A 25,726-nucleotide genomic window follows, 5' to 3' on the forward strand; every position below is an offset into this window, starting at 1 on the left:
GCCAGCTTTGTGGCCTAATGCTCCTGAGACCTTAGAATAACACTGCAAGGTTACTCTGATAGTCTTCCAGGTAACTGACTCCCCATACTAAGAAAATGCAGATTTGTGACTCCTATGGTAAATCAAGGTGCTGTAAAAGGAGGAGATCTTAAAAATACCTTGAAAACTTCTCCCCTTAAAATATCTTTGAGGCATAAATGTACAGAGGAAAGTTTCTTGCAACTGAAAAGAAGCTCTGGAACAAAGGGCATAGGATTAAGGAGAAAAAAGGATACTTGGATGTAATCTACTTTTGTACAGAAACAGTGCGGATGCATGGAAGTAGAGATGAAGACTATACTCGTATGTGAATTCAAGAAAGCATAGAACAAGCTCATAGCATCTCTAAGGGAGAGGAAGGAGTAATAAATGGTATAGACACTCTTACATTTACCATTAGCTTTGTTATCTGTTAAAGCGTATGAACTTGCTTGTTTTGTTTTTACGGCGGCTCGACTTTTATTGGCTGCCCATTGGAAACAGGCCTATCCCCCTGGCAGAATTTTTTTGTTGCATAAAGTGGATTTTATTTTTCGTATGTCTAAATTGACTGTTTTGCTGCATAATCGACTTACTCCCTTTTTTAAAGTGTGGGATACTTATGTTAAATGGTGTGAAAGTATAACATGACCTTTGTTTGTTATCTTTATGATAGTGCTAACCATCTTGCATTGTTTTATTTTATTTGTATAATTGACCCTGGGGTGGGTGAGGGGAGGGAAGTTTGGGGGGTTTTGGATGTGTTGTGGTGCTTTGTACTGAAGAGTTACAGTACAACTATTTGCATTTTTGAGTTTCTGGGGGGGGGGGAGAGAAGGGTTGTTCTGTGTGAACTTTATTTGGTTTTCTATTTGCTGTACCTCTCATGCTTTGTATTTCTCTGAAAATTTTCAAATAAATATAATAAAAATAAATAAATGGTATAGACAGGCAGACTGTAATGGTTATATAGTCTTTATCTGCCATCATTTTCTTTGTTTCTGAAATAAAAGGTGTATGTATGTATATATATATATATAGCACAGTTACTTACCGTAACAGGTGTTATCCAGGGACAGCAGGCATATATTCTCACATGTGGGTGACGTCATCTACGGAGCCCCAGCGCGGACAGCTTTTCAAGCAAACTTGATTGAAGTTTCAAGTTTGCTACACTGCACCACGCATGTGCATGCCTTCTTGCCCACTAGAGGGCGCATCCCCACCTCGTGGTCCTCAGTTCCATAACCAGCAAAGAAGCCATCCCCGGGGAGGTGGGCGGGTTGTGAGAATATATGCCTGCTGTCCCTGGATAACACCTGTTACGGTAAGTAACTGTGCTTTATCCCAGGACAAGCAGGCATGATATTCTCACATGTGGGTGACCTCCAAGCCAACCAAAAAAAAAGGGCAGGTGGGAGGATGGCAATTTAGGAAAACAGGTTACGTAACACCGACTGGCCAAACCGGCCATCGCTTCTGGACAAAGTGTCTAAGACAGTAGTGGGAGGTGAACGTATGAACCGAAGACCAAGTGGCAGCTTTACAAATGTCCTCCACAGGAGTAGACCGGAGGAAAGCAACAGAAGCTGCCATAGACCTGACCTTATGCCCCGTGACTCGACCATGGAGCGTGAGACCAGCCTGAGCGTAGCAAAAAGAAATACAAGCAGCCAGCCAGTTGGACAAGGTGCGCTTGGACACAGGATGTCCCAGTCGATTAGTATCAAAGGACAAAAACAATTGAGGAACCTTCCGATAAGACTTGGTACGTTGGAGATAAAAAGCCAACGCCCTCTTACAGTCCAGCGTGTGAAGCGCCGCCTCACCGGGATGAGAGTGGGGCTTCGGGAAGAACACCGGAAGAACAATAGACTGATTGAGGTGGAAATCAGACACAACCTTAGGTAAAAATTTAGGATGGGTGCGAAGAACCACCTTGTCATGATGGAACACAGTAAAGGGCGGGTCCACAACCAAAGCCTGAAGCTCACTAATTCGACGAGCAGACGTGAGCACAAGTAAAAAGATCACTTTCCAAGTGAGAAACTTAGGAAGAGACTTGTCAATTGGTTCAAAGGGAGGTTTCATCAGCTGAGCCAAGACCACATTCAGATCCCAAACTACAGGAGGAGGTTTCAGAGGAGGATTAACATTAACTAAACCCTTCATGAAACGAACCACCAGAGGATGAAGAGAGAGAGAACGACCCTCCAGATGCCGATGGAAGGCAGCAATAGCACTAAGATGCACCCGGATGGAAGTCGTCTTCAGCCCAGACTTGGACAAATGCAGCAAATATTCCATAACCGAGGACACCGGAACCAAACTCGGGTCCAGATGGTGCGAGGCACACCAGGATGAAAATCTGGTCCACTTCTGGGAATAACAAAGCCGAGTCGAGGCTTTGCGCGAGGCATCCAACACCTCCCTGACCGCCGAAGTCAGGGGAAAAGGAACCAAGCCGTCAGATGTAATGACTGAAGATTGGGATGCAACAGCGAACCCCGACTCTGAGACAGCAGAGAGGGAAAAACTGGCAGAAGTAGAGGCTCCCTGGCACTGAGTTGAAGGAGCAGGGAAAACCAGTGCTGACGAGGCCAACGTGGCGCTATGAGAATCATAGTGGCTCTGGATGACTTAAGATGAACCAACGTCCTCGAGATCAGAGGAAAGGGAGGAAACGCATAAAGGAATCTCTCACCCCAGTCGAGAAGGAAGGCATCTGCCTCGAGACGGTCCTGGGAGTAAATCCGGGAACAAAAGAGGGGCAGTTTGCGAGTCTCCGGGGAAGCAAAGAGATCCACCTGCGGGGTCCCCCAGCGGTCGAAGACCTCGCGTAGGACTCGGGAGTGTAGCGACCACTCGTGTGGTTGGAGAAGACGACTGAGTTTGTCTGCGAGACAATTCTCTTCTCCCTGGATGTAAACCGCACGTAGGAAGATGTTCTGGGAGATCGCCCATTCCCAGAGGCGCAGGGCTTCCTGGCACAGGGCCCAAGAACCCGTTCCCCCTTGTTTGTTTACATAATACATTGCCACCTGGTTGTCCGTGCGTACGAGGACTACCTGGTCGTGGAGCAGGTGGCAGAACGCTCGAGCCGCCAGAAAAATGGCACGAAACTCCAACACATTGATGTGACAAAGACGGTCCTCCGCCAACCATAGACCCTGGGTCCGCAGACCGTCGAGATGAGCCCCCCACGCGTACTCCGAGGAATCCGTGGTCAGGACCTTGCGATGCGGCGGAACGAGAAAGAGCAAACCCCCTGAAAGATTGGAAGAGTTTGTCCACCAACGGAGCGAGCGTCTCAAAGAGGGAGTCACCCTTATCGGGCAAGAGAGGGGATCGTACTCCTAATGCCATTGGGAGGCCAAGGTCCACTGAGGAAGCCTCAGGCGCAATCGGGCGAACGGAGTGACATGGACCGTCGACACCATGTGGCCCAGGAGCACCAACATGCGATGAGCAGAAACTGCGGGCATCAGCGAAACCTGTCGACTCAATCGAAGCAGTGCCTGCATCCGAGGAGGAGGAAGGAAGGAACGAAGGCGAACCGTGTCCAGCACGGCTCCGATAAACTGAAGGGATTGAGTCGGGCTCAACTGAGACTTGGGGAAGTTCACCTCGAACCCCAGACGTTGAAGGAAGATGATAGTCTGTCGGGTCGCTGAGATAACCCCCTCCCTGGTGGAGGCCTTGATCAGCCAATCGTCCAGGTAGGGAAAGACCTGCAGTCCCTGCGATCTCAGGGCTGCCGCAACCACCACCATACACTTCGTGAAGACTCGAGGGGACGAAGCCAGACCAAATGGGAGGACCCGATATTGAAGGTGCAAATCCCCCACCAGGAACCGTAAATACTTGCGGAAAGCGGGATGCACCGGAACATGAGTGTAGGCTTCCTTCAAGTCTAGGGAGCACATCCAATCCCCTTCCTCCAACAGAGGGTATAAAACCGGAAGTGACAACATCCGGAACTTCTCCCGGACCAGGAATTTGTTGAGCTTCCGGAGGTCCAAAATGGGGCGTAAGTCCCCTGTCTTCTTTGGGACCAAAAAGTAACGGGAGTAAAACCCCATTCCCCGTTGTTCTGGGGGCACTGGTTCCACCGCCCATAAGCTCAACAAGGCCCTGGCCTCCAGAAGGAGAAGGGGAAGTTGGCTGCGATTGCACGGACACATTCCGGGGGGATGGTCCGGCGGCGTGGCTGAGAAATTTTGCGAGTAGCCCTCGGAGATGATCCGGAGCACCCATGCGTCGGATGTTATCTCTGTCCAAGCCACAGAAAAGGACCTGAGACGGCCTCCGATTGGGAGGGGGTCCCGTGATATTGCGGATGGGGCCCGCCCCCATCCGCATAGCCCGTCAAAAGGACGGGGCCAGCTTGGACGCTCCCTGCGCCGGAGGTTTCGGCTGGCCCCCTCTACCCTGTTGGGGAGGGAGCCGGGCCGGAGGTCGAGAAAATGCAGGAGTAGACTTCTGCGGGTATCTCCTCGGGGGTGGCCGGAAAGATTTTTGCGGTGGGGCACGAGGTTTAGCATGGACCAAGGAGGCTAAGGAGCGCTCCTGTTCTGACAAACGCTTGGTCGCCGCCTCCAAGGATTAATCAAATAATTCTGACCCCACGCATGGTAAATTGGCCAGGCGTTCCTGTAGGTTAGGATCCATATCGAGGGTACGGAGCCAGGCCAGCCGGCGCATAGCCACCGCAAAGGCCGACACCCTCGAAGCAAGCTCAAACGCGTCGTACACAGCGTGGAACAGGTACAGCCGCAATTGAGACAAGTTGGACATGAATATGGCAAACCCCTCTCGATGGGAAGCAGGCATGACCTCCCGATACTGAGGTAAGTCCTTCACCATGCTACGCAAATAGGATGAAAACGTAAATGCGTAGTTGAGGACCCTGACGGCCATGAGGGAATTAGAATAGAGGCGACGACCAAACTTGTCCAGGGTCCTCCCCTCCCTTCCGGGCGGGACCGCCACTGAGACTCTGGAGGGTTGAGTCTTTTTAAGTGCCGACTCCACAATCAACGACTGGTGGGAGAGTTGAGGCTTCTCGAACCCTTTAGATGGAATGGTCCGGTATTTGGACTCCATCTTCGACGGCACTGCAGTGATGGTAAGAGGGGAGTCCAAGTTCCTAAGGAAGGTTTGATGTAGGACCTTGTTCAGGGGAAGGCGAGGAGTTTCCCTCAGGGGAGTAGGAAGGTCCTGCTCCTCTAGGAACTCTTTGGTATATTGAGAACCTGCCATTAAGTCAAGCCCCAAGGCTTGTGCCATATCCTGCACAAACCTGGAGAAGGAGGATGTTCTGGCGGGCGGCGAGGGGGTTCGAGATCTCCCCGCCGAACAGAAGGGGGAAGCCTCGCGGGAATACCACGGTTCCCTGCCAGACCCCGATCCCCAGGAGGCCACATCGAGCGACCTCGAAGGGGTCGGGGAACGCCTGCGCCCCGAAGAGCCCTTGGGGGAAACCCCGGGGGTCCGAGGCACGCCCCCTCCGTCTCGGGGAGGAGTCTCTCGAACCCCCTCTCGCGGGGGAACGAAACAGGCTTGGGTTGTCGAGGCGGAGCTCCGAGACACGCAAGGTCTCGCCCTCGAGCGGCGAAGAGCGATCACGTCTCCGAGGAGAACCCTGAGAACGTTTGGGTTTCCTCGGACGACGCCTCGCCCGAGGCCGGCCCGAGGGCGAGGAGCCCCGGGAAGACCTCGAAGAAGAGGACGAGGATATCCTCCTGACCCGACGCACCTTGTCCCGAGGCTTAACGCTCTTCTCAGGCTGGGTCTCCGAGGTCGAAGTCGAGGACAATGTCGGGGTCGAGGTCGGGGCCGGCCCGACACCCGAAGTCGAGGGTACCGAGACCGAGGCCGCCGAGGCCTGGGCCGTCGAGACCGGCGCAGTCGAAGCCGAAGCCTGCTGCAGTTGCTCGATGGCTCCCGACAGCTCCGAGGTAATCAATGCTCGGAGCAAGTCTTGGAAGGCCGGGATCCCCATCATGGCCGGTAGGTCCGAGGCCGGGGGGTGCTCCCTGGAGGGCGACCTCGGTCTCAAGTATTCCCTCGGGGCACTAGGTTTGCCAACCCTGGGCTGGGCCGAGGACGACCCACCCGCTGTCGAGGAGCCCGAGGATGGCTTCTTCGCCGAACCTGGGGCTGAGGAGGGAAGCGGGGACTTACCCGAGGTAGGCTTGGTCGGAGCAGCAGGCTTCGATGAAGTCGAGGGACGCGGCTGGGGCGAGGATCCCGAGGCCGAGGTCGAGGCTGGGGCCGAAGCCGAGGCCGACGTCGAGGCCTTCCCCGCCGCGGAGTCGACCGCGAAAAGCTCCGCCATCCTGGCTCGGCGTCGGCGGAGCGCTCTGGCCTGAAAAGTAGAGCACCTGTCGCAAGAGTCTGTCGGATGCTCAGGCCCTAAACAGAGCAAGCACCACCGGTGAGGATCGGTAATAGAAAGTAACCGATCACACCTGGTGCACTTCTTAAACCCCGTCAAGGGACGGGACATGAAAACCGACAAGGCCGGAACGAGCACGGCCAGCGGCCGCGGCTCACGGGGGCCCCCGGAGCCGGATCGAGAAAAAAAAAACAAAGTCGGAGAAGTTTGTTTTTTTTTTTTTTTAACAAAGACGACTGAAAAAGAAAGAAAAGCACAGCGACCGAGCGAAAATCACCCAGACGCGGTAACAGAAGGCAAGCTATCAGAGCTCAATTTCCACAGGGCTTCTGGCTCCGCGGAAAAAACTGAACTGAGGACCACGAGGTGGGGATGCGCCCTCTAGTGGGCAAGAAGGCATGCACATGCGTGGTGCAGTGTAGCAAACTTGAAACTTCAATCAAGTTTGCTTGAAAAGCTGTCCGCCCTGGGGCTCCGTAGATGGCGTCACCCACATGTGAGAATATCATGCCTGCTTGTCCTGGGATAAATAAATATATATATATATATATATATATCATACAAAGCATAGACAATAACACAAATACATATATCATTATATATCATACAAAGCATAGATAATAACACAAAAACCCAAAATATTAAAGATAGAATATTTAGCAAACATAAGTTTAAGGGTTCCATTTACTAAAGTGTGCTAACGATTAGCATGCATGAAATGCTAAAAGACACTAATAGGAATAAAATGGGCTTTTGGAATTTAGAGTTCAGTAAATGATTAGCACACACTGAAGGGGAAATTCTATAAATAGTGCCTTAACTTAGGGGCCTAAAAGGGAAATGCTGTTTTAAATGGTCCTTAAGTGCAAATTCAAAACACCTACTGATGCCTAAATAAACAGCGCCGGAATTGTGCCTCTAGAGGCACCTACTGCTACTACAGGTGTGGCTAATGCCAGAAGTAACATTAGGCGCCTCCAGAAGTGTGATTCATGTCAAAAGATAGGAATTGGGAATGTAGGCCTGTAAAACCCTGGCCTACATTTCTGGCAGAGTGCGATTCTCTAAATGATGCAGTCTTGTGATTGATATGCATCAGCGGCTGCTTTTAAGGCAGCTGCCAACAATGGCACCATTTAGAGAATCTGGGCCAAAGGGCCTCCTTTATGAAGCCACGCAAGTGACATGTGGCAAAAGCCCTGAATGAAGCCTTTCAAATCCCTATGGGCTTTGGGACAGTTTATGCAGCAGCCTGCGCTAATCAGCTTCGTAAAAGAGGCCCTAAATCTGTTAGTGCACCTTAGTTAAAGGCGTCTTAAAAGTTATTTGCGATCATTTAAGTATTATTGCCCCAATGAGCTATACCAGATCTTGAATAATCTTCTGAATCTTCTTTCCAGAAATTTAATCTGAATTTCTGGATTGCACTTTTCCAATATAGGTTCAAGGCGATTTACAATCAAGAGGCCCTTACATTATAAGGGGAGAATACAAATTAATTACTGACAAATTAATTATATCAAAAAGCAGCAGGTGAGTACAGGTTTCAGAAGAGTAGATTTACAGTGACATATGAACACTGTCACTGTAAATCTACTCTTCTGAAACCTGTACTCACTTGCTATCTTTTGATGTAATTGGTCAATAACGCTGTATTCTCCCCTTATAATGACCTTCAACCACAAATGATTAGTGTTCGTGATATTATCATTTGTGGTTGAAGGTCAGAATGAAGAGTGAGTTTTTCTTGGATTGATGAACGTTATGATTTTGGTTAATAGGATCCATCAATAGAAAAGTTTTCCATTTTTGGGGAAATTGAGATAGTTTATTTTCTGTTCTGATGGATGATGAAAGGCTGTTCCAAATTCAGGTGATTTTGTAAGTGAATAAGGAGTTGAATATTCATTTGTATTTCACTCCTTTGGATGACATGATGATCATTTGGTGCATTTCGTGGATTCTGAAGGATGAGAATAAGGACTTTGAGAATCGGTGGGTTATTGACTGAGGTGTTAGCGTGGAATGAATGAAACATTATGCAGGACAGTTTAAAGGCTATTCTTGCATTTATTGATAGCCAGTGAAGCTTGCAGTAATAGTCTGATAGAGCGTCATTTTTTAGACTAAAAAGATCAGTCTAATTACTGTGTTCTGTATTATTTAAGTTTATGCATTAAGCTTGTGTAAACTGAGTTACAGTAGTCCAGCTGTGATAGGACCAGCATTTGAATCAGGAAAGCAAAGTTATGGTTGTAGAAGTAGGGTCTGATTAATCTTAGTTTTTTTCATGCTTAAGAATTTTTTTTTCTATAGGTTAGAGACTTGAGGTTTGTAGGAGAGTGTGGAATCAAATATGATTCCTAAGACTTTGGCGGTTTTGTCTATGTTTAGGATCGTTCCTGACAATGTTTATACAATTTTGGGGGTTGTCTTTAGGTTACTATGAAACCATAATATTTTGATTTTGAACGCGTTAAGTTTTAATTTTTGGGTTAGTGCTCAAGAGTAGATTTTCTCTATGGCATCTGAGATTTTGGTGGGAGCTTCCTTCATGTCAGTACTTAGTGGGATCAGAAGAAAAATATCTGCTTAAGATAGTAGATATTCACCCTTGCTGAAGAGTACCTAAGGAACTCATGAATATGTTGAAGAGTATACAGGATATTGGAAACCCTTGGGGTACTCTGCAGAAAGATTTCCAGTGTTGAGAATGAACTATCCTTGCATAAGCAATATCCTCTGTTTAACAGAATTGAGGGCAGAACCAATCAAGCCTAGTTCATCCAGCTTTGTCAGTAGTAGATTGTGATCAACTGAGTCGAAGGCCAAGGAGATGTTGTCGAATTGTAGTAGAACTGGTTGTTGTCCTGTGCTCAGCATCTGCTTGATTTTGGTGGTTAAGGTCAGTAGCAGTAGTTCTGTGCTACAGCGGGCTCAAAAGCACAATTGTGAGGAATGGAGGCATGCAGTTTATGCATGCAGTAAGCTGCTTGCAGACAAGGGCTTCACAAATTTTGATTAGTAGTGGGTTTCCTGCTATGGGCCTAAAGTTAGAAGGAATAGTGGGTCAGCTCCCTCAGTTTTTGGAATTGGGGTGAGAGCAATGCAGCCCATTTGTTTAGGTAGTTGACCAGTTAGTAGGTTGTTGAATAGGGAGACTAGCCATAGTATTAGTGAGTCTGTGATATGAGCAAATAATCATGAGGGGCAGTTATCTAGTACACAGTTTAAAGTGGATATTCTTTTTAGTTGTGGAGTTAAGTTCATCTGGACAGATTAGATCAAAGTCCAGATTTAGACTACCATACATGATTCAGTGGTTTTGAGATCAGACTGGATGTCTGGGTTTATGATATTGGATATCATACCTGTACACCCTTGATTTTGTCTTAGAAATAAGTCTGCTAGCTCCTGAGTGTAAGTTTGGGTTAGCTAAATCTGGTTCTGGGAAGGTGTGGGGGGGGCATTAGCTGAAAAAAAATTCTTTATGTCAAAGGTTTTATTGTCAATTTCTGATGCAAAGTGTGTTTAGTCTTATTTACATGTTGCTTTTAAGACTTTATAGCAGATTTCCATAATAGTTTGTAGTCTATGGTGCAACTCTTTTTGCTATCGTCTTTCAAGTTGGTGGCATGTTTGTTTTTCTGCCTTTAGAATCTTTGTGAACCATGCTTCTTACAATGTGAGGTCATACTGTTGGTTGGATTGTATTGTTCCAGTTGTTGAGTTTCTCTGCAACTTCTGTTTGGGTCTAATTCAATTGGTTACATACTTTGCTCAAAGGTAATATGTAGTAATAAAACAAAATCAAAGGAAAAAAAATACCTTTTTAATTGGACTAACAATGTAGTTTATGATTAGCTTTCGAAGGTAACTCCTCCCACAGATCAGAAATAAGCATATAAAAAAACTTTATGACAACCTAATAGCCTCCAAAGCAGCTAAGTTGGACAAACAACTTACCACTCTGTTATCTTCATCCACAGATTACAAAACCTTCAAGAAAGAAATTAAAACCATACTCTTCAAAAAACACGTTAAACCTATCCAGCACAACAATCCTAACCCAACATCCAACACTCTATAAACCCTTAGTACTCTAATTTTTCTAGTTACCAAACATTATCTAAAACCCATAATTCTCCCTTAAAATTTTATCTCATCGTTTAATCTATTACTTCAAGTTGAAATGTAATTCTTGTTTTAGTTTGGATGTAATCCGCCTTGAACAGCAAGGTAATGGCGGAATAGAAATCACTAATGTAATGTAATATGTTGAAAAAACCTGTATATTTCTCGTATAAGGGATACATGAAAGTATTTCAATGGTAGTTGGAGACAAAGAGGTAGCAAAAGTAGTTTGAATTTCTTTATAGTGAGAAAGAAACAAAGATCCTTGTTGAGTCCTGTCCAATTGGTATCAAAATATTTTAACATTTTGATTTCAAAAGTCTTACATTCTTGTTCCAGAATTGTAAGGAATCAATCTTGCCTCTACTTAGTATTTCTTGTTTGGTTGGCTTAAAAAGAGATTAAGTTCTTACCTTGATAATATTTTTTCCAGTAGATAGGGATGGTATGCTGAATCATAGTGTTCACCATGCGTGCTCAAGGGCATACTGCAGAAGATGTCAATCACAGCTTTTCAGCTCCTCCTCCTTCTCCCTTGTCTCTGCTGCCCCCTTCAGTTCGTACCAAAGCTGGCAACAGTCCTACAGAACACAGGAGAAGGAACGGTACAGGGAATTCCCCGAAACTAGGTATCTGATCTGCTCAGATAGATTTTTACAACAATCATTGAACGAATAGTACAGTAATGTTAAAACATTAACAAGCCTCAGAGAGAAACAATGAGTATAAGAAAATGCAAGTTATACAAGAGCATAACAGCTAGAACATTTAAGGAGCTCAACCATTCTTCCCTTGTAATCCTATATACAGACTCTTCATAACCTAATAGTCTGACTAACAGCAAAATCTTAGCTATTGAGCTGACCATTAAGCTTGAGTTAGAAAGCAGGTACATCAGATAAATTGCTGTGTGGGGGCGTTCAGTATACCATCCCTATCCACTGGCAAAGATTATCAAGGTAAGAACCTAATCTCTTTTTCCAGTGCAATAGAGATAGTATGCTGAACTATAGGGACATACCTAAGCAGTCCCCAAAGCATAGGGTAGGAGAGGAGCCTGCACGTAGTATTGAGGACCTAAAAGTGACATCCTCCTGTGCTGCTATGTTCACCCTGTAGAATTTGGTGAAAGTATAAAAGGAGGAACAGGTCACTGATCTACAAATTTCCTCAGGAGGAATTGCCCTTGCTTCCACACAAGAGACCACTCCTCTTGTAGAATGCACCTTCAACAAGATAGGCGGCAGTTTGCTGCAACAGATGTATGCAGAGGATATAGCTCTATGAATCCATCTGGAGATGGTAGCCTTGGAAGCAGGTCTACCTTGTCTCACATGATTAATTTAAGACAAAAAGATGATCTGAAAGACGGAACTTACTGGTCACCTCCAGGTAACACAATAAAAAAAACCTTTAAGACCTTGTCTTTTTTCTTAGACCCTGGGGTAAAATGCTGGAAGTCTAACTTCTTGGTTGACATGAAATGCCAAAATGATCTTTAGTAGGAAGAAAGGAACCTTCCACAAGGTTACTTCTGTTTCCGTGAACCTGAGACACAGCACCTGCAATTCCAAGACTCTTCTGGCAGAAGTAATCTTCACCAAGACGACTGCTTTGACCGTCAGATCCATGAGGGAGGCCTCTTATAAGGGTTTATACAGGGCTCTGCCGAGTCCCTCTAAAACTATCATAAACTTCCAGGATGGAAATTTGTCTTGAACTGGAGGTCACAGCCTCAGGACGCCCTTCAGGAACCTATGTCCTGGTAGGCTGCTAATGAAGCTCTTCTCACTCAGCCATGGAAGCACGAGAGCCTTGCTACTTGAACTTAGAGAATGACACAGGGACAGATTTTCCCTCGTTGGAACTCTTTTCATGTCCCTACCCCACTCCTGCAAGCTCTGTTCTCATCTGCACAAGCCTCAAACACTTTAAAATCATAAGTGTTTGAGGCTTGTGTAGTTAAGGCAGAACTTACAGGAATGGGGCAGGGACAGCAACAAAACTCATGGGGACAGGGAAATCGAATTCCTATGAGGACAGGGAAAAATTTGTCCCTGTCATTCTCTACTTGAACTCTAAAGAATGCCACTGCCAATCCCTTGTCAAAGCCCTCCTGATGGAATGTCAGTACGGACAAGATGGGGCATTGTCCAACTCTAACCTTTCCTTGCTGTACCAGCACTTAAACGTCTCCCATGCCTTTGCATATGCTGAAACCGTCATCAGCTTGTTGACCTCCTAGAGAATCAACATCGGAAAAATTACATCGCTCTAATGATGCTTCAAATGAGCAAGAATAGGTGGATCCGAAGTCAATCAGGCATTTAAGATGGCTTTTTTTCCCAAGCAGTACAGTTCTAGCTACAAAGGCAGACATGCCCCTAGGTGATGGAGATGGTAGTGAATAGCATCTAAATAGAGCCTGTGAAGAAAGAGTCCAACGTAGGAAGGAAGCATATTGCACACTGATATTCACAAAAGATGGTGAGTGGGATCGAAAACAGAAGCAATCCAACAATACAATCAGGTCCCACCCTCTAATGTCCAGAGTGAATATTAAGGTAGGAAAAGGATTTCAGAAACCAGTTGGTAGTTGGTAAATGAACTCAAGCCAAGGCTGACAGGATCCACGTTTCATTCATTGATCCTTAAAAAACCTCCCTTCACCTTTTTATGATAAATCTTTTGCTATTCAAAAATCTCTAATTATAATTTTCTTAAAATATCTTAGAAAAATGTTCCATCCTCTTCACATAAAACATACCTACAGCAAAAGAACTAAATCATTTATCTTAAATAATGCAGGCAGCCAAAGCCCAAATAGAACCTGGTTCGCCAATTATAATTGCTTTATCAAGGGTTCATGGTAGGTGCTGCATATTTTTAGAGCCATGGGGATAAAAATATCCTGTTCCCTGTGTGATAACGAGACCAAGATGTAAAACAACGCGACTCCCAAAAAGTGTCATATATGGTCAAGTATGGTCAGTAGATTGATCTATCTGGGTATTAATGTGTGTAGAGAAGTTTGTGTTTTACTGTAAGCGCTGCAGAATAATCTTGGAATATGCATATCACCGAGTCTTCGTAGCAAAGGGTATGCTTAAATATTTTGTGTTACTGCAAAATCTCCACTTTATGATTGTAATTGTGGAGCTTGATATTACCAGCCTAGGGTGCAAATCTCGGGGTGGCAAACACCCCAAACAATGTGTGTGTTCAAGGCAAATTGGGCCTAGTCCATCTCAAAGCAGAAAGTTTTGGGTCAGCCAAGATTCCAAAGAATCCAGCAATGTAGAATCGGCTACCGTCTCCGGTATGCCTAAGATACATAAATTTGCCATTTGTGAACGATTTTCCAGATCCTCTGAACATTTGACGTGCACATGTGTAAAGGCCTGCAAGGCCTGTATATCCGCTGCATGTTTCAGATGACCATCATCCAAAGTAGAAACACGATTTTCCAGCTCCGTGGTGCAGCGGATGATTTCAGTAACTAAGTCCTCAAGATGCTGCAGCTGCTCCAAGAAACGATCCAGTCCAGGTTGCATAGCTTTAGAGACTCCTTGGGTTATCTCCTGTAATGAATGTGTCCTTCAAGAACTTATTTCCAAAACTGCTACTGACGCCATCTTGTCCTCAGGGTCGAGTTGTCAATATGCGATCTTTCCTGGCTGATTTAGAAGACATATCATCAGCAATATGTGCCAAATATTTTTCCATGAAATAGTGCCAATGTAGAGAAATCAATTAAGTAAACCTGATTGAGATGGGAGCCGCTTAATATACAAAAATCAGGCCTGAGGTTCAGAAGCTAAGTCAACTCAAGTCTTCCCCAGCTCACAGCATCATTTTTCAGTCTTTTAAAGTGACAGTACCCTTTTGCACTGTCTGTATTGGGCTCTATGGATGACATCACCCTCAAGTGAGAATATGCTGCCTGCTTGTCCTAGAATAAACCTAACAATTCACCACCCTAATTTGTAGACAGCAGACCAGCAGTAAGATAGTCATCTCCTAGATGGTGAAAAGGTAATGTGTATGCATTCAAGGGCTGATGCAAAAAACCATTGCAAGCAGAGCATCCTGCACTCTGATGAGGCTGACTTCACCTTTTATTTGTACCCCCATTGGGGGGGAAATAATAATACCTTTTATTTGTGCCCCCCTTGGGGGGGAATGCCTTCATGGACTACATACTGGTTGCATAGCCAATGAAACAACAAGTTACTAACCATTCCTATTCCAGTAGGAGCTGGCCGTCAATGGAACAAGACAGAGAAGACCTTTGACTGAAAAATGAAGCGGCAGTGGCAAAAAGGGTGAACAGAATGCTAGGAATGATAAAGAAGGGGATCACAAACAGATCGGAGAAGGTTATCATGCCGTACATGAAGGAGGACATGATGCCACTTGAAAGGGTCCAGAGAAGGGCAACTAAGATAGTTAAGGGGCTGGAGGAGTTGCCATATAGTGAAAGATTAGAGAAACTGGGCCTTTTCTCCCTCGAACATAGGAGATTGAGAGGGGACATGATCGAAACATTCAAGGTACTGAAGGGAATAGACTTAGTAGATAAAGACAGGTTGTTCACCCTCTCTCCAAGGTAGGGAGAACGAGAGGGCACTTTCTAAAATTGAAAGGGGATAGATTCCGTATGAATGTAAGAAAGTTCTTCTTCACTCAGAGAGTGGTAGAAAACTGGAACGCTCTTCCAGAATCTGTCATAGGGGAAAACACCCTCCAGGGATTCAAGACAAAGTTTGACAAGTTCCTGCTGAACCAGAACGTACGCAGGTAGGGTTAGTCTCAGTTAGGGCGCTGGTCTTTGACCAAGGGCCTCCGCATGAGCGGACTGCTGGGCACGATGGACCACTGGTCTGACCCAACAGCGGCAATTCTTATTTTCTTAAGCCAATCCTACTATACTAAGATATAATTTTTTTCCTATATTTGCAATAGGATTGACAGGCTTATGAGGAAAAGAATAGGGGAGAGGTTGATCCAAGGACATATTGGAAATCCACTTTAGCAAGGGAAAATCATTACATATTCAGCAAGAATCAGGAACAAATGGGAAGCAGAACTAACCTTTTAGCTGAGGAACTGAATACCACCAGAAAGACATTTATTCACCATGTTGATAAATAGCTCAGCTCAGCAGTTCTCAACTAGTATGTTACAAGCACCTAGGTGATGTGTCATGGAGCCAGCAGATAAGGATGACTTTAAAAAAAATAATAAAATAAAATAAAAATTCTATAATTTTGCAGGTTCCTCCCTCCTCTCCATTTGCCACATCCTACTCCAACCTCTACCTCCTCTTCCCTGGTCCAGGAAACCTGAATTCTTCAATGGCAGTAACACACTGACTGGGGTGACCTAGATCCTTGCCTCTCCAACATCATGCTCTTCTGACATATGAGGGTCATTTCATAAATAATGCACACTATTTTTTTAATTTACATGTTTTATTTTTTTCTAAGTATTTCTTTACAGTCTCCCAGCTTTGTAATGACCGAGTCCCAATGGCCGAGAAGCTTCATTATTCCATCCAAGACACCATTTTTGTTCAGTTGCTGAATGGTTTGGGTACCGGCAGAAGAAAGCTCTTCCAGAGATGCAAAATGATTTCCACGCATAGGTTGTTTCAACTTTGGAAAAAGGTCAAAGTCTGGTGGACTCATGTCTGGACTGTAGGGAGCATGAGGTAACACCTCCCAGCCATATTTATGTAGTTTTTCAATGATGAGTGGAGAGCTCCATCTTCCCCACAGCTAAAAATATTTTGACGAACTCAATCGAAAGTCAAACAAATGATGATTTTTGCTTATCATCATGAAGATATTATCATTACAGACAAAGTTCCATGTGGAAGAAGTGTCACAGCAGTGTATTATCGTGATTTTTTGCAAAAAAATGCACAAAACCCGAACTCAGTTGCTCTTGGCTGGACCACTCATTCTTCATGACAACGCTCGCCCGCACATAGGGAATGTCATCATTGAAAACCTAAGCAAATACAGCTGGGAGGTGTTACCTCATGCTCCCTACAGTCCAGACACGAGTCCACCAGACTTCAACCTTTTTCCAAAGTTGAAACAACCTATGCATGGATATCATTTTGCATCTCTGGAAGAGCTTTCTTCCGCCGTTACCCAAACCATTCGGCAACTGAACAAAAATGGTGTCTTGGATGTAATAATTAAGCTTCCTGAACATTGGGACACGGTCATTGCAAAGCAGGGAGACTAGGTTGAAGGATTGTAAAGAAATACATGGAAAAAAAAATAAAACATATCAATTTTAAAAAATAGTGTGCATTATTTATGAAATGACCCTTGTAGCTTCCTGTTTACACACAGAACAAATAGACTTTAGTCTGTTTCCAGGAGAATGGGTCCAAGAGAGATACCAAGAGGACAAACAAAAAATTAAATGTCCCCCAAACATTCGGTTGGTGTTAAGTTTCCCAAACTAAATTTTATAATCAGGCCTTCCTGTTAAGGGCATTATCTTGGTGGCTAGCTGATTCGCCTACTAATTTGGCCCCTGTATAGCTAGATTTAGAACAACTGTCTTATCCTGTTCCTTTTAAAATATCAAATTGGTACTATGCAAACCATATACTAATTCAAAGACAATACAGGATACCTTGTTGGCAATCCATAAGTTAGTTTGTCTGCAAACTTACCCAATTATGGGCACAATTTATACAGGTACAAGATCCTTTATCCGAAATCCTTGGGACCAGGCATATTTCATTTTTTGGAATTTTTTTCAGTTTTCAGAATGATAATGTTAAGTCTGAAAAAGACACACCATAAGACCATAAAATTGCCACCAAAATGTTTTTAATTTCAAAATAAAGCAAACACTTCAAGCACAAACTTGTTCACCAAAGAGCCTTCAGTCGGTCATATGCCTGCACTGGATGGCATGTCACTGCCTCAATTTCTCATGTAGGACAAATATAAAATATAGGAGTGCATATCCCAACAAGTTTCATAGTCTTATTTTCCATGTTATTTATGGGAAAAGTGTGCACTACTGAGTCACACCATTCTCAAAGGGCCCCTTTATCAAAGCCGCTACCACGGCTTTGTAAAAAGGGCCAAAAGAATGCGCATTACTGAGGAAAGAGTCGCAAACATTAAACACTTCATACACAGACCTGTTCCATACATACGGCCTCAGCGGTTTCTGCCTTGCTTTTCTTCTTCTTTTTTTCTACAGGTTCGGCTGTCGCAGGGCAGGGGCCGGAGAAGGCAGGAGAGACAGCGCGGGCAGGAAGCCAGAAGCAGGCAGAAAGACCTGGGGTCGCGGCGAGAGGTAGCTCCGCCCCCCCGCCGCGTCACAGGTCGCATCGGCGCCCGGGCTCCCCTTTAAGTAGAAGGGTGCCAACGGCGCCCAGCCGTTCGGCGCGCAGCGAAGGCGAGCGGCAAAGGTGAAAAAGAGCCCAGGACTGAGTGGGAATTAGGAGAGCAGGAGGTGCAGGGGGAACAGGCAGAGGACGTCACACACACACACAGCAGAAGGAGGACGAAGCTCAGGGGCTGGCAAACCATGAGGAAAACTGCAGGAGTACCAAAGCACGAGGGAAACAAAAAGAGAGGACAAAAAACTGGGTCTTATACACAAATGCTAGGAGCCTGAGGGCCAAAATGGGAGAACTGGAAATCACTGCCAGCAATAAGGACCTAGACATAATTGGAGTCACAGAAACGTGGTGGACTGAGGACAATCAATGGGATGTGGCCATACCAGGGTACAAACTATACAGGAGAGACAGGACACATAAAAAGGGTGGAAGAATAGCGCTGTACATAAAAGACTCCATACCATCAGCCAGGATGGAAACAACAGTACGGGCGGATGGCTTGGAATCACTATGGGTTAAGCTACAGGGAGGAGCAGGGGCAGACATTAAATTGGGTCTGTACTACCGCCCACCTGGACAACCGGAAGAAATCGACCAGGAGCTGGAGGCTGAACTGAGGCAGGTATGCAGAAGCGGAAATGTGGTGGTGATGGGGGACTTCAACTATCCTGGGATAGACTGGAGTATTGGGCACTCAAACTGCGCAAGAGAAACCAAATTCATAGAGGTCACGAGGGACTGTTTCATGGAGAAACTGGTCACGGAACCAATACGGGGCGATGCCACTCTTGACCTAATATTCAATGGACTAGGGGGGCCAGCAAAGGAGGTGGCGGTATTACCCCCGCTAGGTAACAGCGATCACAACACGATCCAGTGCAGGCTCGAAATTGGATCATCAAAGGGTAAAAGAACCACAACGACGGCACTCAACTTCAAAAAAGGAAATTATGATGCCATGAGAAAAATAGTGGGAAAGAAACTCAAAGGCAACATAGGGAAGACGGAATCTGTAGAAAAAGCCTGGACCTTACTCAAGGAGACTGTGCACAAAGCGCAAAACCTATGCATCCCCAAGTTCAGAAAAGGGTGCAAAAAAAATAGAACAAAAAACCCAGTGTGGATAACAAATGCAGTGAAGAAGGCGATAAGCGACAAGAAAGCATCGTTCAGAAAATGGAAAAAAGACCAAACAGAGGAGAACCAAAAAGTGCACAAAGAACACCAGAAGGAGTGTCACCGAGTGGTTAGAAAAGCAAAAAGAGAATACGAAGAGAGACTGGCAGAGGAAGCAACAAACTTCAAGTCGTTCTTCAGATACGTCAAGAGGAAGCAACCAGCGAGAGAAGAAGTGGGACCATTGGACGATGGAGACAGAAAGGTAGTAGTAAAAGAAGAGAAAGAGATAGCTGACAGGTTAAATGAGTTCTTCACGTCAGTCTTCAAGATGGAGAATATAGCCAACATTCCGGAACCCGAGGAGATCGTAATAGGAGACCAAGACGATAAGCTGGTCGATTTAGAGGTAAGCCAAGAGGATGTACTCAAGCAGATTGACAGACTAAAGAGCGACAAATCGCCGGGTCCGGACGGCATTCACCCAAGGGTACTCAAGGAACTAAAAAACGAAATAGCGGAGCCACTTCGACAGATATGCAACCTATCCTTAAAAACCGGAGAGATCCCAGAGGATTGGAAAATAGCAAATGTCACGCCCATCTTCAAGAAGGGCGCAAGGGGAGACCCGGGAAACTACAGGCCGGTGAGCCTGACCTCAGTCCCGGGAAAGATGATGGAGGCACTGATTAAAGACAGCATCTGTGAGCACATCGAAAAAAATGGGCAGCTAAAACCGAGTCAACATGGCTTCTGCAAGGGTAGGTCATGCCTCACAAACTTATTGTACTTATTTGAGGGGGGTGAACAGCCAGGTGGATAAAGGGGAATCTATAGACATCATTTACCTTGACTTCCAAAAAGCCTTCGACAAGGTGCCACACGAGAGACTGCTTAAAAAGATATGGAATCACGGGGTACAAGGGGAAGTCCACCGATGGATCAAAAACTGGCTGGCAAACAGGAAGCAGAGGGTTGGCGTAAAGGGCCACTACTCAGACTGGAAAGGGGTCACGAGCGGAGTTCCGCAGGGGTCGGTGCTGGGACCGCTCCTGTTCAATATCTACATAAACGACCTAGAGTCGGGAACCAAGTGTGAAGTCATTAAATTTGCAGATGACACCAAACTATACAGCAGGGCTCAAACCAGGGAAGACTGCGAAGATCTCCAAAAGGATCTAACGCAGCTGGAAAAGTGGGCCGAAAAATGGCAGATGAGCTTCAACGTGGGGAAATGCAAGGTCATGCACGTGGGGAAAAAGAACCCGATGTTCACATACAAAATGGGGGGAACACCACTAGGGGTCAGTAACCTGGAGAGAGACCTGGGAGTGATGGTAGACGCAACACTGAAGGCATCGGCGCAATGCGCCACGGCCTCAAGGAAAGCAAACAGAATGTTGGGTATCATTAAGAAGGGTATTACGACCAGGACGAAGGAAGTCATCATGCCGCTGTATCGTGCAATGGTACGGCCGCATCTGGAGTACTGTGTCCAGTACTGGTCACCGTACCTCAAGAAAGACATGGCGGTACTTGAGGGAGTACAAAGAAGAGCAACTAAACTGATAAAGGGAATGGAAAATCTCCCATATACCGACAGATTGAAGCAGTTGGGACTTTTCTCCCTGGAGAAGCGAAGACTTAGAGGAGACATGATAGAAACCTTCAAGATCCTGAAGGGCATAGAAAAAGTAGACAGGGACAGATTTTTCAAATTAAGGGGCACCACAAGTACAAGGGGGCACTCGGAGAAATTGAAAGGGGACAGGTTTAGAACAAACGCTAGGAAGTTCTTTTTCACTCAGAGGGTGGTGGATACATGGAACGCGCTTCCAGAGGCTGTTGTAGACAAGAAAACATTAAATGGTTTCAAAGAAGGTTTGGATAGATTCCTAGAAGAAAAAGGGATTGAGGGGTATAGATAGGTATAGACCATTGCTCAGGCAATGGGCCTGATGGGCCGCCGCGGGAGCGGACCGCTGGGCAGGATGGACCTAAGGTCTGCCTCAGCGGAGGCAACTTCTTATGTTCTTATGTTCTTTACAAAGCCGTGCTAGTGGCTGTGCTGCGCTAACAGCCCCGAAGCCCATAGAGATTTAAAGGGCTTCGGGGCTGTTGCTGTGTGGCTTTGTAAAAGAGGCCGATGGTATTTAGTCACACATGGTCTTACTTAACAAAAAACATCTAACATGCATCATTTTGTCTATATTCGGATATCTAATGATGGTTCTAGAACAGTGGCAGTGTTTTTAAAAGACTTCTTCCAGTGTCATCTGTTTAATTAGCAAAGGTTTCTGTTTCAGTAGTCTCTCTTTGATCAAGTAGACTGCCATAATCTCATGCTCACGGATAAAATGCACGTTGTTCCATGTCAGCAATTATCTGGTCACATATTTTCACCATATCTATAGGGATATTTTCTCTGATGTTCATAAGGTCATCATCACTACTATCCTCAAGCTCTTCTTTATTCAACACCATTTCAGCAATCTCGCCATCATTGAAGGAATGCACAACAGATGGATCTTTGTCAATATTCAGCACTTTATTAATACCTTATTAATGCTGTATCAGCTGTCTGTAACTTATTAACATTTTCAGATGATAGACATCACATAAGCAATGAGGTTTGATATCAGCAGCCTTTCAACACTTACTTCAAAACCTTCATAGTCTTCTTCTACAGATTCATTTTCATCGAACATTGTTGATGGCCAAAGTTTATGCCAAGCATTTTTAATGCTTATCTAGTTACATCTTTCCAGGCATTGGCAATGGCATAAATAGCATCCTTAAGACTGAACCCCTTGAGAAAGTCTTGAATTCTTATCTCTCTGTTAATTGCATCAAGTATGCAATTCAGAAAACAGTCTTTTATACTTGGGTCTTCATGGAATCTAAAATTCCTTGGTCACAAGGCTGTAATAAGGATGTCACATTGGGTGAGAGGTAAATGGCATAAACATTATTTTTCACAAGATGTTCTTGAGGTGGATATGCAGATATCCCCTCTTCGTAACTTGAGCTCCCTTCAACTTTTCCGTAAGCATCTGAAAACTTGGCTCTTCTCCAAAATGTAACCTCTCCCCCTCTCTGGTATTCTAAGCCCTAACCTCTCTTCATACTTATTTCTATAATTCCTTTGGAGTTCCGTTCTATCCCAACCCCTGTAAACCGTGCCAAGCTCCACATTGTGGAGATGATGCGGTATATAAACCCAAGATTTAGTTTAGTTTAGGCAGGGAAAAATGCCTGTATCTTGGTGTAGTATATAGACCTCCAAGTCAACTGGAAGACAAAGACCCCGAATTAATTGAAGACATAGAGAATATCACTCTACGGGGAGATGCTGTTCTGCTAGGGGACTTCAACATGCCTGACGCAGATTGGAACTCATACTCAGCAACAACCAGCGGCAGCAGGAGACTGTTAACATCCATAAAGGGAGCACGACTCAAACAAATGGTATTGGAACCCACTAGGGTTCAGGCGATCCTGGACCTGGTACTCACCAACGGGGATAGCGTCTCGAAGGTCTCGGTAGGAGATACACTAGCCTCCAGTGACCACAACATGCTGTGGTTCTACCTCAGGAAAGGTTTCCCTAGCCTAGATCAAACACGAAAACAAAAGTACTCAACTTCCGAGGCACTGACTTCGAACACATGGGAGATTTTGTCCACCGGACACTGCAGAACCAAGCTACGACCGATGATGTGAAAGCTATGTGGTCATCCCTGAAATCTACCATACATGAAGCAACAAGCCTCTACATTAAATCAGTACAGAAACGGCGGAGAAACAACAAACCCCAATAGTACTCCGCAGAAATCTCGCACCTCGTCAAGGAAAAGAAAAAAGCATTTATTTCCTACAAAAGAACAGAGACTAGGGAAGCTAAACTAGAACATAGGGCGAGGTCTGCAGCGGTCAAAACGGCAGTCAGGGAGGCCAAACTTCGAGTGGAAGAGACTCTGGCAAAGAACATGAAGAAAGGGGACAAATCCTTCTTCAAGTATATTAGTGATAGGAAAAAGAACACAGACGGGATAGTACGCCTTAGAAAACCAGATGGGAACTTCGCAGAATCAGATTCCGATAAAGCAGAACTACTGAATGAATACTTCTGCTCAGTCTTCACCTGCAAGGCACCGGGGCACGGTCCGCAGTTGCAGGCAAGGCCCAGCGTGGAAGACTCGTTTCAGAATTTCGAGTTCATACCTGGCGACGTCTGCTACGAACTGGCAAGACTCAAGGTGAACAAAGCCATGGGACCGGACAATCTACACCCCAGGGTGCTCTGTGAGCTGCGTGATGTCCTGGCAGAACCGCTATCAGGACTCTTCAATCTCTCCCTAAGTTTGGGGAGAGTCCCCATAGACTGGAAAACAGCTAACATCGTTCCACTGCACAAAAAGGGTTGCAGGGCAGAGGCTGCAAACTACAGACCGGTGAGTCTCACATCAATAGTATGCAAACTCATGGAAACACTAATCAAATGTAAATTAGACGCAATCTTGGATGAGGAGAATCTACGGGATCCCAGTCAGCATGGATTCACCAAGGGTAGGTCCTGCCAATCCAATCTCATCAGCTTCTTTGACTGGGTAACAAAATAGTTAGACTTGGGAGAATCCGTGGACGTCATATACCTAGACTTCAGCAAAGCTTTCGATAGTGTCCCGCATCGCAGGCTGTTGAGCAAGATGAACATAAGAGTTGCCTCTGCTGAGGCAGACCAGAGGTCCATCTTGCCCAGCAGTCCGCTCCTGCGGCGGCCCATCAGGCCTATTGCCTGAAACAGTGATCCCAGACTAATTTTATAACTTACCTCTAATCCTGTCCCTATAATCTACCTCTACTCTTAGCTGTACCCCTCAATCCCTTTGTCCTCCAAGTACCTATCCAAAGCTTCTTTGAAGCCCTGTAGCGTGCTCCTGCTTATCACATCCTCCGGTAGCGCGTTCCATGTATCCACCACCCTCTGTGTGAAAAAGAACTTCCTGGCGTTTGTTCTAAACCTCTCTCCTTTCAATTTCTCTGAGTGCTCCCTTGTACTTGTGGTTCCCCATAATTTGAAAAATCTGTCCCTGTCTATTTTTTCTATACCTTCATGATCTTGAAGGTTTCTATCATGTCTCCAAGTCTCCGCTTTTCCAGGGAGAAAAGCCCCAGCCTTTTCAGTCTGTCAGTATATGAGAGGTCCTCCATGCCCTTTATTAGCTTAGTTGCTCTTCTCTGGACCTTCTCAAGTACCGCCATGTTCTTCTTGAGGTACGGCGACCAGTACTGAACACAGTACTCCAGGTGCGGGTGCACCATTGCAGGATACAGTGGCAAGATGACTTCCTTCGTCCTGGTCGTGGTACCCTTCTTAATGATACCCAACATTTTGTTTGCTTTCCTTGAGGCTGTGGCGCACTGCGCCGACGCCTTTAATGTTGTGTCTACCATCACTCCCAGGTCTCTTTCGAGGTTGCTCACCCCTAGCGGTGATCCCCCCCATTTTGTAAGTGAACATCGGGTTCTTTTTCCCTATATGCATGACCTTGCATTTCCCTATGTTGAAGCTCATTTGCCACTTTTTGGCCCATTTTTCCAGTGTTGTCAGATCCTTTTGAAGATTTTCGCAGTCCTCCTTGCTATATAGCTTGGTGTCATCCGCAAATTTAATATCCTCACATTTTGTTCCTGCCTCCAGGTCGTTAATAAATATATTGAACAGGAGCGGTCCCAGTACCGACCCCTGCGGAACTCCGCTCGTGACCCATTGCCAGTCTGAGTAATGGCCCTTTACTCCAACCCTCTGTTTCCTGTCCGGCAGCCAGTTTTTGATCCATCGGTGGACCTCCCCTTGTACCCCGTGGTTCCATAGCTTCCTTAGCAGTCTTTCGTGTGGCACCTTGTCTATGGATTCCCCTTTATCCACCTGGCTGGTTACCCCCTCAAAGAAGTATAATAAGTTCATGAGGCATGGCCTGCCTTGCAGAAGCCATGCTGGCTCGACTTTAGCTGCCCATTGTTTTCGATGTGTTCCCAGATGCTGTCTTTAATCAGCGCTTCCATCATCTTTCCCGGGACTGAGGTCAAGCTCACCGGCCTGTAGTTTCCTGGGTCTCCCCTTGAGCCTTTCTTGAAGATGGGCGTGACATTTGCTATTTTCCAGTCCTCCGGAATCTCTCCAGTTTTTAAGGATAGGTTGCATATTTGTCGAAGTGGCTCAGCTATTTCACTTCTTAGTTCCTTGAGTACCCTTGGGTGAATGCCGTCCAGACCTGGCGATTTGTCGCTCTTTAGCCTGTCTATCTGCCTGAGGACATCCACCTTGCTCACCTCTAGTTGGACCAGATTTTCATCCTGCTCTCCTTTTACGATCTCCTCGGGTTCCGGAATGTTGGTTGTGTCCTCCCTCATGAAAACTGACGTGAAGAACTCATTTAACCTGTCAGCTATCTCTTTTTCCTCTTTTACCACTCCCTTTCTGTCCCCATCATCCAAGGGTCCCACTTCCTCCCTTGCTGGTTGCTTCCCCTTAACGTACCTGAAGAATGATTTGAAGTTTGTTGCTTCCCCCGCCAGTCTCTCTTCATATTCTCTTTTTGCTTTCCTAACCATTCGGTGACACTCCTTTTGGTGTATTTTATGCTCCTTTTGGTTGTCCTCTGTTTTGT

The 25,726-nt window shown here is 45.7% G+C and overlaps 1 protein-coding gene across 6 annotated transcripts in view; it reads right to left on the minus strand.

The window, feature by feature from the left end:
• Positions 1 to 25,726, minus strand: part of LIN54 (lin-54 DREAM MuvB core complex component) — a 227,385-nt gene that overhangs the window by 153,095 nt on the left and 48,564 nt on the right. For 2 of the 6 annotated variants that reach the window (XM_033962711.1, XM_033962753.1), the window contains exons 2-3: positions 17,250 to 17,362; positions 10,385 to 10,417 (exon numbers count right to left, since the gene is read on the minus strand). The exons of 2 other annotated variants lie outside the window; for them this stretch is intronic. The gene's annotated coding sequence lies outside the window, so the exon portion shown is untranslated. The remainder of the gene's footprint in view (positions 1 to 10,384; positions 10,418 to 17,249; positions 17,363 to 25,726) is intronic. 2 more of the 6 variants (XM_033962735.1, XM_033962717.1) reach the window with 1 other exon arrangement.

Source organism: Geotrypetes seraphini, chromosome 1 (assembly GCF_902459505.1).
Source record: "Geotrypetes seraphini chromosome 1, aGeoSer1.1, whole genome shotgun sequence".
Taxonomy (NCBI): Eukaryota; Metazoa; Chordata; class Amphibia; order Gymnophiona; family Dermophiidae; genus Geotrypetes; species Geotrypetes seraphini.